Here is a 15683-nt window from a genome sequence, read left to right on the forward strand (position 1 = left end):
CATTTAGCATTTTCCCAAATATAGATCCCTGGTACCCAACTCTACAGGCCCCCCACTCAGCCTCTGTGTACCAGAAATCTAGGGCAGTGGTCCCTAATTTTTCCACACTCAATACCCACTGAGCTGGAAGCATGCAATATCAGAGTTACACAACAAGGTGGAAACCTGTTAGGGCCTTAGCAGTGCAGAGGCCATTACCACAACAAGAGAGCCAGAAATCAAAAACATCAGCTGAGCAACAAGAGACGGACCACAGCAAGAAACAAGCTAACAGAGAGATGCATGGAAGAATCCCCTACACCACCGCCAGACCTTGGGTTACATCCAGCAAACAATTTCTGCTTGCACTGGAGCTCCTGCACAAGTGGAAATGCAAGAAAAAGACTGCAGTCGCTGTCTGCATTAAGTTGAATGTATTGTATCCCCACCTGCATTTCCGCTTGCACAAGATCGTTTGCAACCAGTTTCTGAAATCCACAATATATAGGGGGGAAAGTGTTAGATGCTGCACAAGATCTCGCGCAATCAGAACTGTGCTAAGTCCTTTCATTCTTGTGCATCACTGGACCCTAGCCAACATCTTGCAGTTCTGCTAATCATTTCAGAATACACGCTCTCAACAGATAAACATGCACTCTAGCCGGAGGTTCTTCCAAAAGTAGCAAAACAAATGACAGCTTCAGAGGGGTTCATGAAACACCAGTGGGGAACACAATCCACCTGAACGTTTTGATCCACAGGATGACAATTACTGATCTACTGGCAGGGGTAAGCAACCTTTTTGAACATACATGCTGGGGGAAAGTGTGTCATCTACCTATGAAGATGCTGGTATGTCAGAAAACAAAAGGGAGGCGGGCGAGGATTGTACTTGGTGAGACACTTGGAGCAAGACACGCCCCAGATGTGTCTTCACAGCATCTCAGGGATTCATCCTGGACTCAGCCAGTGGCTGTGCAGGTTTGGGAGGTGATGACAGATGATAAGCCGTTCCTGTTGCCTTCTTCCACACAGCTGTGCCAGCAGCGATGCCAGTGCTTCTGCTGCTTGAGTGGAAATTTGGTCATGAGCATCCAGAAAAAGGATGGGTGTGCCATAGCCAGGGGTTGCTTATCCCTGATCTAGGGCATAACAGGAGACAGAAAAAGGCTGCAGACCAGAAGAAGGTAGGAAGTACCCACAACATGAACTATCATGAAGAGGAATGGCCGGATTTTGCAGTGATGTAGAAGAAGAAGAAGAAGAGAAGAAGAGATTGGATTTATACCCCGCCCTTCACTACCCAAAGGTGTCTCAGAGCGGCTTACAAACTCCTTTCCCTTCCCCCTCCCCACAACAGAAACCCTGTGAGGTGGGTGGGGCTGAGAGAATTCTGACACAAACTGCTCTTTTTCAAGGACAGCTGTGCCAGAGCTTGCGACTGACCCAAGGTCACATCAGCAGGTGCAAGTGGAGGAGTGGGGAATCAAACCCGGTTCTCCCAGATTAGAGTCCGCACACTTAACCACTGCACCAAACTGGCTGTGTGCATATCTGTTGTGCGCCATCAAACTTCTGACTACCCTATGAATTAATGACCTCCAAAACATCCTCTCATTGATAGTCTTGCCCAGGTCTGGCAGACTGAAGGCCGTGGCTTCCTTTATTAACTCAAACCAGCTCATGCTGGATCTTCCTCTTTTCCTACTGTCTTCGACTTTTCTTAGCGATCCTGTCTTTTTCCCATGAGTCCTGTCTTCTCATATGTGACCAAAGTGCGATAGCCTCAGTTTAATCATTGTACCTTCTAGAGAAAATTCAGGCTTGATTTGTTGTATAGGACAAAGCAACAGATTGAACAAGGGAACAATAGAGGGAGGAATGAAAGTTTAAGACCAAGCTTAGTGGACCATGGTAAACAAGATGGATGGTGAAGTTATTGATGACTGTGGAGAATAACTGGAGAAGAAGGCACGGCAGGAAAAACTTTCAAGATTACAGCCTGCTCAAGCTGACCTTATAAATCAAGACTGGACATACTAAACCTGAGGTAGTAATGAGACACTCAAGCAGAAATATCATACAGGCAGTTTGTCATAGGACTGAATGGACAAAGAAAGGACTGGGTATTGAAAGAGAGATATAGCTGAATATTATCAGCATTACAGAAGGAAGTGCAAAACATGTAATTTCATAAAGTCACCTAAGGACAACATGCAGAGGAAAGAATTGCAGGGGAGTATGAACCGAACTTTGAAAAGATGAGGGAAGAAAGGCCTAGTTTTCACTGATAAATGCTGGGATGCTCCATTTGACTCATGTGGGCCACCATCTGCAGCCTGGAAGCTCTCCCGCACCAGGGAAAAACAATTGCAAGTAGAAGACCAGATGTTGTCAAGAAACAGGGTTCAAAACCCAGCTGTCTCCCTGACATGTTAACTTGTGATGTTTCGGGGATTTCTCTTTCCTATACTGAGAAGCAAATTCTATCATGTCAGCCTCTATGAGACGGCTGAAGCAGGGCAGCTCAGACACAAATTTACTACCTAGGCCCAAAGTGCTTCCCTCCAGGGAACACATTCAACAAGCAATCTGACAGAACAGAATATTAAAGCTCTTAAAAAGGAGAAGAAAAGGCAAATGAACAAGAAAGGAATAAGGGGAAAATATATAAAAATAAACAAAAAAATTATGAACTTAAACCCCTATATTGATTGCACAAAACTGGGAAGACAAAGGAGCTGGGACAAGAAGTGTTGAATAGTCTTTAATAAATCTCAAAAGTCTATAGAAAAACAAGGTTTAGTCAACACAGAGTAGAAATGAAGATTGGAAAGAAGGGAAAATTAGTCTTGGAAAGTATGTCAGGAATGTCATTATGGTGTTTCTAGAAAATAAGTGTGGTTCGAGGAGTGGATGTATATGTAATTTTGTTTATGATCTTGTTTATGTTTATGTGTACAATATAGGCTTATAAAATTTAATAAATAAATTTATTTTTTTTTAAAAGCAATCTGACAGGAAGAGTCAAGGGAGTGGGTGAGTCTGGGTTTTTCCTAGAATGGGGAGATGGCAATGTATTTGCATGTGGGAAAGAAGCAGAAATGGGATCAGTAGTTGATAAAACAGTAGCAGAGTAGATGACAACGAGGATGAAGTGGAATAGGAGCAAGGCAGCCTAAGACGTGAAGGCAGCCATTTTGTCAAAGTGATATTGGGGAGGAGAAATGGATTGAGGAAGGGCAGGACAGTCTGCATCGTCTCGAAGAAATTAAGGACTGATCCATTTTTCCTGACGACATTTAAACAGAAATATCTTCTTGTAACTTATCTCGTTTCTAAGCACCCCAACTTCTTCCAAGTTCGTATGCTCAGTTCGTAGTTACTCCTGGTACCAGAGTTGCCAACTCTTCAATCAATCCAAATGTGTCTGTGTTGTTACAGACCTCTGCTTCCAATATCTGACAAGTACAGGCTAGCCTGGGTTATCTATGTCAGTAGGAGAGAAGAGAAACAAGGCACAAGGTTGAGCAGGTTTATTAGATCTTCTAGATCCCTACGTGTTACGCAGTATGCTTCGTCAGGGGATCTTTTATAGAAACTTCTCTGGATCAACATCCACTTGTTCGAGGTGGGAACCAGAGAAGTTTCCAATTCAGTGGGAGCCAGAGACGTTTCTATGAAAGATCCCCTGACAAAGCATACTGTGTAACACGTAGGGATCTAGAAGACCTAATAAAACTGCTCAACCTTGCACTTCGTTTCTCTTTTCTCTTACCTACTGGTGCAGCCTTAACTTCTTCCTATCCAGGTCAGGGCATCATTCTTTTTACACCTAAGCAAATCTCATGCATTTAGGGTGAAATTGAGTATTTGGGCCTGGAAGTCCACGCTGAGCAGTTGCAGAGGCCAAAGAAGCAATGTGTAATGGCAAAGCAGTGCACGTGAGAAAGTTGCTACCATCTTCCCCAGGAATCTCAGTTCCTCCCAGCTGCTTTTCACTGTGATTCTGTAAACACATGCCAGCATCCCCAGCTACACAGAAAAGTGGCAGGGGAAGAAAAGGAGGAGGGGGACAGTGGCAGGTGAGCAAAGAATAGTGGCTTATCTTATATGTGCGGGTTGCCTCAGTTTCAAGACACCTAGGAACAAGGAGGGAAGGAGCATTAGTTACTCTGGCCTCTGAGAGGCAATGGCAAGATGGTGAAGGCAGCAAAGGAGGTGTAGGTTGCTACCTCCCAACAAAAATCTGCTAGCTAAGGCCACTGCTTCACCTTATTATAGATTCTGCACTGCCCTTGCCCACCCCCCAACCTGGCCACAAACTGCCTTCACACACATGGCCAGCATCAACATACCCCGAGGTGGGGCATCCCTCAGGGCCCACTTACACCAATCTCCACCCTGTCCAAGCACCCTTCCCTCAGCCACCAGGGCAGACCAGAAGGTGAGAGTCAGGGGTCCTGCTGGTGGGCAGAGGAGAGGAGGCAGCCCCTGCACGCTCTCTGCCTAGGGCTCCCCAAAACCAGGAACCAGCCCTGGTTTGTAGCCCCAGTTCCAAAAATATACGCTGTGTACACCTGAAATGAAGACTAGTTTCTCCCCCAACCCACACATGCTGTCAAGAAAAAGAGGAATTTGCTTTAAATTTGTGTATGAGCTAGTTATCTACTGTAATAAAAACCTTTTGTGTATAACTCTTTTAAAGGGGGAATTGTCTAACGTTTAGGGTCATCTTTCTTTCTGGTAGATATGGTAATTCCACCCTTAGCCAGGCACTATGGGAAATCTGGATGGCCCAGGCTAGCCCGATCTTGTCAGATCTCAGAAGCTAAGCAGGGTTGACCCTGGTTAGTATCTGGATGGGAGACCAGCAAGGAATACCAGGGTCACTAAGCAGAGGCAGGCAATGCCAAACCACCTCTGAATGTCTCTTGCCTTGAAACCCTAGAAGTGTCGCTGTAAGGCATCTGTGACCTGATGGCAAAAAAATGAGCAGGGAATCCAGTTCATGCCTCTGCTTAGTCCTCCAACTTCTTCTGCCGTGTTCAGTACACTTGTCTGAAATAGCTACGATGTTCTGTTTCCTTTATTTGTTTTGAAGCTCTTTGATGAACACACACCAGTGCTTTTTTAAATTTAATAAAGGAACAGCATACATGGCTGGTGTCCATACCTTCTGAAATCAAAATCTCTCTCCTTAATCCAAAAGCCAGCTGTGATCACTGCAGAGGGAAGGGAAATTTCTCCATATGCGCAAAGGAACCCATATGTGTGCAACTCATGTCAGATGTGTTTCAAAACATACCACAGGCTTCTTGGGAAAGCAGCTGGCAAAAGCCACTTCAAATGAAGATGTGAACCTGGTTCCTCTATCATACTTGCAAGACTAAGTAACTCTAAAACAAAACATATTGCCAGAACTCTCTTCTGGAAGCCTGAGCCCAAGGGATTCTGTGCATGTTAAACATATCAAACTGCTTTCGAAACGAATCAGGACAGTTGGCCCACTGCAGTCTATCATGATTTGAAGCAGCCCTCCAGACTCTCAGGTGTAGAAAGTTCTTTCCCCAGAACCTTAGATCTTTTCTAGAGATGCATGGGACTCAGGCTAGCCCAATCTCGTTAGATCTTGTAAGCTAAGCAGGGTCGGCCCAGGTCAGTATTTAGAAGGGACACTACCAAGGGATACTAGGGTTGTGATACAGAGGCAAGGCCATAGCAAATCACCTCTGAACTTCTCTTGTCTTGAACATTTCACAGGGTCACCATAAGTTGGCCTTTGCCGGCCTTCGCTGGGAGGGTGGGGCATAAATTTGAACAAATAAATAAATAAAGTCAGCTGTAACTTGGCAGCCAATGAACTTGACTGGTGCATAAAGCTCTATCACTCAGCCAAAGCCCCTGCCCATGTTTCATCATTGGATTTCAACCCAAGTTAAGACCAAGCTACACTTTATGTACAAATGAGTGTAACAGTAGCCTAACAGGCCTACTTTGGGGGAAGACACACTTTGGAAGGCAGCAACTGAGACTGGAAAAGCAGTAGAGACAAGGGACACTTGAGTGGGTTATGTACGTGCACTCGCTATTTTAGTGCTGTCAACTATTTCTCCCCTCCCCAATCAGATTTTTATAGGGAAAAAGGGGTCATACTTACATAATTATATTACAAAGTCTGAGTCTGGTGGGACTTTTAAGACCAACAAAGTTTTATTCAAGGGATAAGCTTTCGTGTGCATGCGCACTTAGTGCGCATGCACACAAAAGCTTATCCCTTGAATAAAACTTTGTTGGTCTTAAAAGTCCCACCGGACTCAAGACTTTGTTCTGCTGCTTCAGACCGGCACAGCTACCCACCTGAATCTAAAATTATATTACACCTGTAATATATAGTTCTGCCCAAAAGTCTTCTCCAGCAATGACCTAGGCACATACGTGTATTTTCTTTTATTCCAGCATTGGCGTTACAGCTTTAAGGCTCAGCACTGACCCCATCCCCAAAAGGGCAGTGGGGATGCCTTGGCCAGTCTCTTTGACGTCTCAGAAGAGACACGGGATGGAGGCTCCAGATCTGATGTCAGATTTCCTCTGGTGGGAGCAGCAGCAGAATTGCTCTGTGGTCTGCTGTGATCCTCCTCCAATCTGATCTGGTTGGAACGTTAAACAATAAGCGTAGGCACTGAGACGGTGCCAGGTTTCCTTGGTGAGAGTGGTGGGGTTTTCCTACTGCTCTATTTTTAATTGTAAGGCAGCAGCAGGCTTTGAAAACACTACTGCCGGTGTGATTCGTTGATGTGATTGGAAGAGCTGAGGCCAGGTGACCAAGGACTACAAATGCACTTGCTAGGGGCAACCGCATCTTTTGATCTGACAAGTATCACATAAGGGGGGGGACGGGACAAGAACTTCTTTCCAGAGTCCTTCCTAGCATTCAGAGGGGCCTGAAAGCTTCCCAGGTGGCTCAGAAATTCATACTAAAGATAGAATCTCAACACTACCTTAACTCGTGGGAAGTGGTGTGTTCATTTCTCCCACCTCTATTAAAGACAGCCACATTTTGTGGACCCCTGCCAGATGAACTGCTTGGAGAAACTGTTGGCGATGCAATTAAAATGGGGGTGGGAAGGCAGACATTACAGCACAGGGTAGGGAGAGACAGCAAAGGGCAACTGTTCCTCTTGGTCCTACTCCCAACACCAAGCTACGTCAATGACAGCCTCAATGCTCCTCACAGCCTTTGGCTAATGAGGTTTAATTCCAGGTCAGTAGTCAAGAACAATCCTGACCCATGGGCTGCTAAAGTGACGTGTATTACCTGTGTGGATGATGCTGGGAGGAATCTATCCTTGCCCAGTTGGTTGCATCCTAAGCATCCCAGGAGAAGACTAAAGGATTCTGTATGCCTAGACAGCAGCCACGCATTGCAGGGTTTGAACCAACAGCAGAATTTCTACTTCTTCCCTAGAACCCACCTACCAAGTAGAGCCCACTCTGATGAGCTAGCAGATACCGTCTCAGACCTGGTGTCAGTGTCACCCAGGATAACTGTCCAGAGTTACTTTAGGTTCCCAACTGAGACCAGCAGCTTGCTACAGATGACTGTGGATTTTGTTGGCCGGTACCACCCTCACAGGAATTTCCCAACAGACCAGCCGGCCCATAAGCCAGGCCTATTCAGCACTGGTCTCGATTCAGGTAATCTGCACATCTGCTTTGGTCTTGCTACCTGTTCAAGACCTGGATTCCAACAACCCTTAACCTCTACAGGACTAGGAGATAAATGATCCACCCCAAAAGAATAATGAATCTTTTTTTACTTAAAGTATCTCTAGGCTTGCCTGTTTCCCCAAATGGGTTGGGTAACAAAAATGAGCAAAAGTTGTTGGTAACCCTGCTGGTCCAAAAGCAAAACCCAAGAAACCACCACAGTTCATGTAACACCTTTTAGTGTGTGTGTGTGTGTGTGTGTGTGTGTGTGTGTGTGTAAAGTGTCGTCAAGTCGCAGCCAACTTATGGTGACCCAATAGGGTTTCCAAGGCAAAAGATTAAGCAGAGGTGGTTTGCCATTGCCTTTCTCTGCAAAGTCTTCCTTGGTGGTCCTCCCATTCAAGTACCAAACTTGCTTAGCTTCCAAGATCTGACAAGATCGGGCTACGCTATACCATTGAAAGCCCTTCTCCAGTCCACTATTGGCAGCTGCTCTTGCAGCCGAAGACACCGACCATGGTTTGGCCAACGGCATGTGCAGTCCACCACTGCTCTTCCCAGCTAATCAGTGCTAGCCAGGAAAAGCAGGCCCTATTACCACAGAGCTTACTAATGTCTCTTCGAACAAGGGAGTAATATCAACAACTTTGAGAGGCACCAGTTCACCCTCAACTGAAAAAGCCCTCTTTCAGTCCAGAAATTCTGGAGAATTATTACACCAGTTTACTATCATTGAGAAATGCAGCCATTTGTGGAAGAGGAGAAGTTGGTTTTATACCCTGCCCTTCACTACCCAAAGAAGTATCAGGGCAACTTACAATTGCCTCCCCTACCTCTCCCCACAACAGACACCCTGTGGGGTAGGTGGGGCTAAGAAAGTTCTGAGGGAACTGTGACTGGCCCAAGGTTACCCAGATGGCTTCATATGGAGGAGGAGGAGGAAGAGTAGGTTTTTATGCCCCACTTTTCTCTATCTTAAGGAGTCTCAAAGTGGCTTACAATCACCTTCCCTTCCTCTCCCCACACCGGGCACCTTGTGAGGTAGGTGGGGCTGAGAGACTTCTGAGAGAGTTGTGACTGGCCCAAGGTCACCCAGCAAGCTTCGTGGGGAGGAATCAAACATGGTTCTCCAGATTATAGTGTCTGCAGCTCTTAACCACGACACCAAGCAAGTACAGACATTCCTGGATGGTTCAAGTCATTAATCTTAAACCAGGCACATCTCACCTTTTTGGTGCAGGGGGCCCCACTGAGATAACCATTTGTTGAGTCAGGCCAAGAGTCTGCCCTAATTCTACACCACACGTGTCCCAGTCACTCTAGGACCTGAAAGGGATACAGACTCTCTCCTTTCTAGGTAGGCATCTGATGTATGCATGTTACTGGCTCTATGTCACTTCAGGTGTGCCAAAGTTTACTTCCAGGCACACTGTCCTGGGTCCCTTGACAACCCCCAAGAACTGGAAGAAAGGGTAGCCTACAGACTATAGTATATAGACCCCTGGGCTTGGGTTTTTAACTGCTGCATGGGAGATTCTGATTTATAGATTTCATTTACACCCCACCTTCATTTACACCCCAATGGAGACCCAAAGCAGCTTACATTATTCTCCTCTCCTCCATTTTATCCTCAGAGATGTGAAGGCCCGGGGAAAAAACAGAACAATTGAAAAAAGAAAAGAAAAAAATTTGATTATGTAACGTTTTATTTTAACATGATGAATAAAATATTTTAAGACAAGGTGTTCAAATATTTTCCAAATCATTTCTAAAATATATATATATGGTATCAGATTGATCTAATTTCTGTGCACTGAGGACAAGCAAGTCCTAGGTTACAAACTGAACTCTCCAATGCAAGAACAAGATGCATTTCTTCCTTTAGGAGGTGCGATTGTCAGAAGAAAATAAAAAAGTTTCAGTTTTGTTTTTGCATGTGGGTGGGTATTCTGTTTGTAATAATTGTTTGGATACACTATATCTTTAATATGCTAGTTGTGATAATTTCATGCCAAGTTAAAATGTCCATAGTCATATTTTATGTTCCTGAAGTAACAGAATGACTTTCAATCTAGAAAAGACAAAAGAAATGCTAATGTAGCATTTTTTCCCCATTTTTATCCGACAATTTCTGTTTTTTCCGAAACCCGGGAAAAAAACGGGTTTTTTCCCGAGCTTCAAAATTTCCGGAAATTTTACATCTCTAATCCTCACAACAACCATGTGAGGTATGTTAAGCTGAGAGATGGTGAGTCGCCCTAGGTCACCTACCAAGTTGCCATGGCAAAGTGGAGATTTGAATTTGAGTCTCCCAGATCCCAGCTTGACTCTCTAAGCGCTACATTACACAGAAAATGAACTGAGGGAAGTATGGCCATGCAGGATCTTGAAGAGCTCTCAATTTACCTTTTTCCGCTTCCACCACCCTCCAAGACTTCCCTTCTCCCTCCTTTTTAATGTCATCCTCTTCCTTCCCACCCGAATTGTCTTAAAACACAGAGCATAACATTTGTTTTAATGCAATTTCTAGGTGCTGCAAAGCACACTCAAGGTACTAAATAAATATTACATAGGTTAACACTAGCAATTGGTACATTTTTTTCAGGAATTCAGCATTTAGCAAACCATGGCTGAGGGACAGATGCAATTTGTTCTTACACTTAAACTCCTCTGCCCAAACATCTTGGATCCATTAAATATATCTGGGCTATCCTGGACTTGCTTCTTCATTTCTGGCTCTTTTATGCATTTGGTTATTGAGCTCTTTGCCTAATTAACCTCTTGAAGTCAAGAACCAGAAGGTTTCAGCTTGTGTAACAAGATCTTCAAGCAAATAAGAGAATCTGACTGGTAAAACAACATGGATTCACTTACAGCCAATTGTAAGCTAGGCTTTATACAAAATGCAATTCAGAGGCAGGAGAAAAGAGAGAGAGCAGGTCTCATAGGTACCATGAAAGAGTAAGGAATAAGCCAGTTGCCGGTACACAGTGATGAGGCAAAGTGATAAACTCAGGCGGGCTGTCATCTGAGACAATTTCTCAGGTTCAACTCTGATAATAACTGAAAAAAGGGGGGAGGCTCAACCCAAAATATATCTGTGAACTAAGAGGGTCAAGCTAACACTATATTATATACAAATACAAATGTTTATTAATGTTTATTAAGGTGTACACATGTTAAAACATACTGTGGTTAAAAGAAAGAGTCTACATTTCAGACTTTAAAAGCTTTTCTAATACAAATACACTTGACAGGTAAACACTTTTTAACTTCAGACCAAATGCGTTTCGGCCCCTTCGGGCCTTCCTCAGTGATCACTATTCTCTATATTACATCCAAATTCACATGTAAAAGGTTTTTGTGTGTGTGTGTGTGTATATATATATATGAGTTGTGGTGGCTCAAGTGGTTAAGACGCTGAACTGCAGGCTGTGGAAGGTCGGTAGTTCAGCAGTTCGAGACCCGGGTGCCGCATGATGGAGTGAGCTCCCGTCTCTAGTTCCAGCTCCTGCCAACCTAGCAGTTCGAAAGCAAGAAATTGCAAGTAGATAAATAGGTACCACTTCGGTGGGAAGGTAACAGCATTCCGTCCGCCTTGGTGTTTAGTCATGCCGGCCACATGACCACAGAAATGTCTTCGGACAGCGCTGGCTCTTCGGCTTTGAAACTGAGATGAGCACCGCAACCCTAGAGTCGGATTCGACTGGCTTTCGAGCGAGGGAACCTTTACCTTTACATACATATATGTATATGTATACGTGCATTTTGGATGTGTGTCAGTGTAATATAGAGAATAGTGACCACTGAGGAAGGCCCGAAGGGGCCGAAATGCGTTTGGTCCTAAGTTAAAAAGTGTTTACCCGTCAAGTGTATTTGTATTAGAAAAACTTTTAAAGTCTGATATTTAGACTCTTTATTTTAACCACAGAATGTTTTAACATGTGTACACCTTAATAAACATTTGTATTTTTATATAATATAGTGTTAGCTCAACTCTGATTAATACCAGAATCAACCTTGAACAGGACATGATTACTTCTTCTGCCTCCTGGTAAAAATCAGCATCTCAACTGCATGCTGGTTGGGGCAGGTGGAAAGGGGAGCGCTTACATCCCTCTAGCAACTGTGCACACCTCGGCAGGGAACACACAAAAAAAGCTTAACATTCAACCTCATATTTTCCATCACAAGATCTAAAAAGTTTCTTTCGAAGGAACAATAAAAGCTGAGAAGATGGGAATCTAATAGCTTGTTCAGAATCTCAGGACTATCGAATCATAGCCGGGGTGTGTGTGTGTCAAAGGACCACCTAGCTTAATCTGCTTGACAACGCAAGTCATTTATACAACAGTTCCCAAAATACCAAAAGCGCTTAGCACACTTTTTAGTAATCCTGTGGAACAGATTTCTAACAGTCCGTATTGTTCCCCATATTATGGAGGCGGGGTGGTAGATGAGGGGGCAGGCCCAGGAACAGGAGGTTGCCAAAGGTCACCCAGTGAGTTCATGGCTGAGGTGAAATCTAACACAGGGATTTCCTCAATTATGCAACCCACATATCAGTCCCCAAACAGATCCACTCATTTAATCCAGACCACCACCATGTGCCTCAGACAGAGGGAAGGGACATTACAGTCCGGTCTCTTGTTCACCGGAGAGCCCCAAACAGCTACATACTACAGAGCACCACCCAAAGGACCATAGCCAACAGGGTTCTCACCAATGATTCTATCATCTGCACAGGAAGACGGGACACTTTAGTCTGCAAAAGCTTTCATCGGAATAAAAGTCTTACCAGTTTTTAAAAAGTGACATAAGACTCTTGTTTATTTCTGCTGCAACAGACTAACACAGCTCCTGGGGTTTTTGAGGACAGATCAATGCACCGAAGACTCAGTGTGCTACAGCAAGAAAGGTAAAATCTCTGCAAGTGATTATTAGGAAAGTTACTGAAAAACAAGACAGCCAAGTAGAGCAGTCGTGGCTTTGTATAAATCTGTGATGCAGCTGCGCTTGAAATACCACACTGGCAATACAGATCAAGTTGCCACATCTCAAGAATTATATACAGCTGGAAAAGGTACAGAACCGGCAATCAAAATAATCCAGAGCATTCAAGCACCTTCCTCACTATGACAACTAAGCCATCTGAACCTTTTTATTTTAGAAAATGAAAAGGGGGGGAGCAATGACAGAAAATACAATTAAATATCTCTTACACCTCCCCCCTTCCAATAATATGAGAATTCTGGATCACTCAATGAACCTGGTTCAGAACAGATCATAGAATCACAGAGTTGGAGGGGATCTCCAGGGTCATCTTGTCCAACCTGTTGCACATTGCAGGAAATTCACCAATACCTCCCCCACACACCCCCAGTGACCCCTGCTCCTCGCCCAGAAGATGACAAAAAAAAACCTGGCCAAACTGACTTGGAGAACAATTGTTTCCTGACCCCAAAGTGGTGATCGGCATTTCCCTGGGTGTGTAAGAAAAGGCCACGAGACCTAAGCACTGATGCGACCCTTCCTGCCCTCCCTCTCATGATCTGCCTAAGTTCACACAATCAGCATTGCTGTCAGATGGCCATCTAGCCTCTGCTTAAAAAACTCCAAAGGAGAGCCCACCACCTCCCGAGGAAGCCTGTTAAAAGAAAATCCATCTTCACAGGAGACATAATTTAAACACCTGGCACCTGGAATTCACTGCCACAAGATGGCCAGGATCAAAGAGACAGCCAGAAAGGTATCAAAGAAATCCAGAGGACTGAAACTTGTGAACATTACTATTCAAATGTTAGGAAAATTCCACCCATCCCGCATCCAAGGACAATCACGATCATGCCTCATTTTAACTTGTTTTCCCCAACCATAATAGCATAACATCCAGTCCACATGTACCAAGGGACAGGAAAGATGGCTTCCTTGACCCCTTTAAATTAGCTACAAGTGCCTTTGGGATGCAAAAAGCAGTCCAGCACTCTTTCAGCATTCCTGGACTCAGCAATCCAGATGTGGAAATGCTCTGTTAAACATGTATCACTCCCAACATACCAGGTGACAACTTGCTTCCTATCATGAAAGTACATGGGATTGGATCTTTTCACAATCCTGCTTCTGTCCTAAAGCATCAAACAGCATTGCTGCCCACACATGTCTTTAGATGCACATCAAACTGACCCAGCAGCAAGCAGGCCCACTTTCTGGGAAATGAATGTGTCTTTCCCACCAGATCTCTCCAGAATGTAACTGACATGAAAACAGCAATCACCTAAATATCCAAACACTATCCAAACTGGTCCATATGCTGAAACAAAGCCACCCATCCCCAAGCAAAGAAACACTCCAATTTCCAATCCAAGTGGAGAAATGTCAGGGTCACTATATTGCCCCCACATTCATCAGGCATCACTGACTGACACTAGAACATGCGGGAATTATGGCTCAGTGGTACAGCACCTGCTTAGCATGCAGGTCTGAGGTTCAATCCGCAGCATCTCCAGTTAAAAGGATTTGGCAGGGGGATGATGTGAAAGCCCTCCACTAGTGACCCTGGAGAGCCCTTGCCAGAGTAGAGGATACTGACCTTGACAGACCAAGGGTCTCACTCAACGTAAGGTGGCTTCATGCGTGCATTCATGCTGTAGAGGAAACCAGAGCTCAGATTCCATATTCTACAGAAGCTTTTACAAAATTACAGCAAGTAAGAAACAGCCCAAACATTATCAGCATATGCCATTAATTATAAACAGGAGCTCTTGTTTTTGTTCTTCACCCAAGCCCCACCATTCAAGTGCAAACACACACACACAATCTCCTGTTTAATATTTCTGGCCAGCGCTAGAAAATCTTGGCCACGTCCCCATCAATAAGCACATTTTCTACACACTTTGTGCCCTTCGCCTTCCATCGCCACCCCATCAAACACACAGTGCTTTCTGCAGCTATCAGGGAACGGCGGCAAGAAAAACCAACCCAATGGGTGCAACAAGGTAAAAATTTGTATGCTGAGCCATGAGATTAAAAGGGGGGGGGGGCTTGGTGTCTTTTACCCCCTCTTGCCCACAGTTGCTCAGGCAACCAAACATCAGCCTTCCAAGATAGCTTTGGGGGGGTAGAACTGCAAAAAGAGCACCGTGAGGAGGACGCAGGATGCCGAAATCTAGGGAAGAAACCCACCAAGACAGTTCAAAGACTGCACAAGGAAACGGAAAGGGAGTGGAATTCAGAAATCAAATCCAACCCTCCCCTTGTGGAAAGGGGGATATAACATTGATACGTCTCCCTCCGTCCCTCACACACACAGAGTTCACACTCCCAACAAGCCGCCTCTTCCTCCTTCACGGCTTCGTTTGAAAACACCCCAAAATGTCCCCTTCTCCGAGTTCGGGGAGAGGGGGTGGTTTTTTTGGCAAAGCTGCGGGAGAAACCTGCCATCGGTACGCGCTCTCGACGCTGGTCGGGCCGTCTGGCTCTCACGCCGGCTCCTGTTTCAATGAGAAGGCGGCGGCAGCTTTGGGGGGGGGGGGCACAGCTGGCGGGGCCGCTCTCTCCACGCGCGCCCTTCGCTGTTTTGTCCCCGCTCGGCGCAGCACACGTTCGCGGCGGACTTCTCTCCCTTGCGCGCCCCCACCCAGCCAGGCTGCCTCGGGAAGAGATTTGCAAGGCGCCCCGCCGCAGCTGCCTCCTCCTCCTCACCAAGCCCCTCCACAGCGTCTCCCTCCCTTTCCCTTTACCTGCAAGAGGCTGCGGGGGGGAAGGGGGCGAATGGCGCGCTGCTGCTCCGCTTGCAGATGTTCGTACAGAGGATGGGAAAGCTGCAATCCCCAGGCCCGGGCCCGGCCCAGATTGAGTGCCCCCTCCTCCTCCGCGCTAGAGCCGGCCGTCCCCGCCGCCGCAGCCCTTCATAACCACAACCACCTCCTCCTTTTCCTCTTCTCCTCCATCTTTGCAAGCTGGGCTTCGCTCGCTCTCTCGCCCGCTCCGCTCTT

General features: G+C 45.5%; 1 protein-coding gene across 2 annotated transcripts in view; it reads right to left on the reverse strand.

Moving 5' to 3' along the window:
• The window catches only part of HDAC5 (histone deacetylase 5), a 196839-nt gene extending 181164 nt beyond the window's left edge, over positions 1–15675 (reverse strand). The window contains exons 1-2 of one of the 2 annotated variants that reach the window (XM_015423184.1): positions 15429–15675; positions 14279–14333 (exon numbers count right to left, since the gene is read on the reverse strand). The gene's annotated coding sequence lies outside the window, so the exon portion shown is untranslated. The remainder of the gene's footprint in view (positions 1–14278; positions 14334–15428) is intronic. The other variant, XM_015423183.1, reaches the window with a different exon arrangement.
• Positions 15676–15683: the final 8 nt, after the last annotated feature.

This window comes from Gekko japonicus, unplaced genomic scaffold (genome assembly GCF_001447785.1).
Source record: "Gekko japonicus isolate JY-2015 unplaced genomic scaffold, Gekko_japonicus_V1.1 scaffold661, whole genome shotgun sequence".
Classification (NCBI taxonomy): domain Eukaryota; kingdom Metazoa; phylum Chordata; class Lepidosauria; order Squamata; family Gekkonidae; genus Gekko; species Gekko japonicus.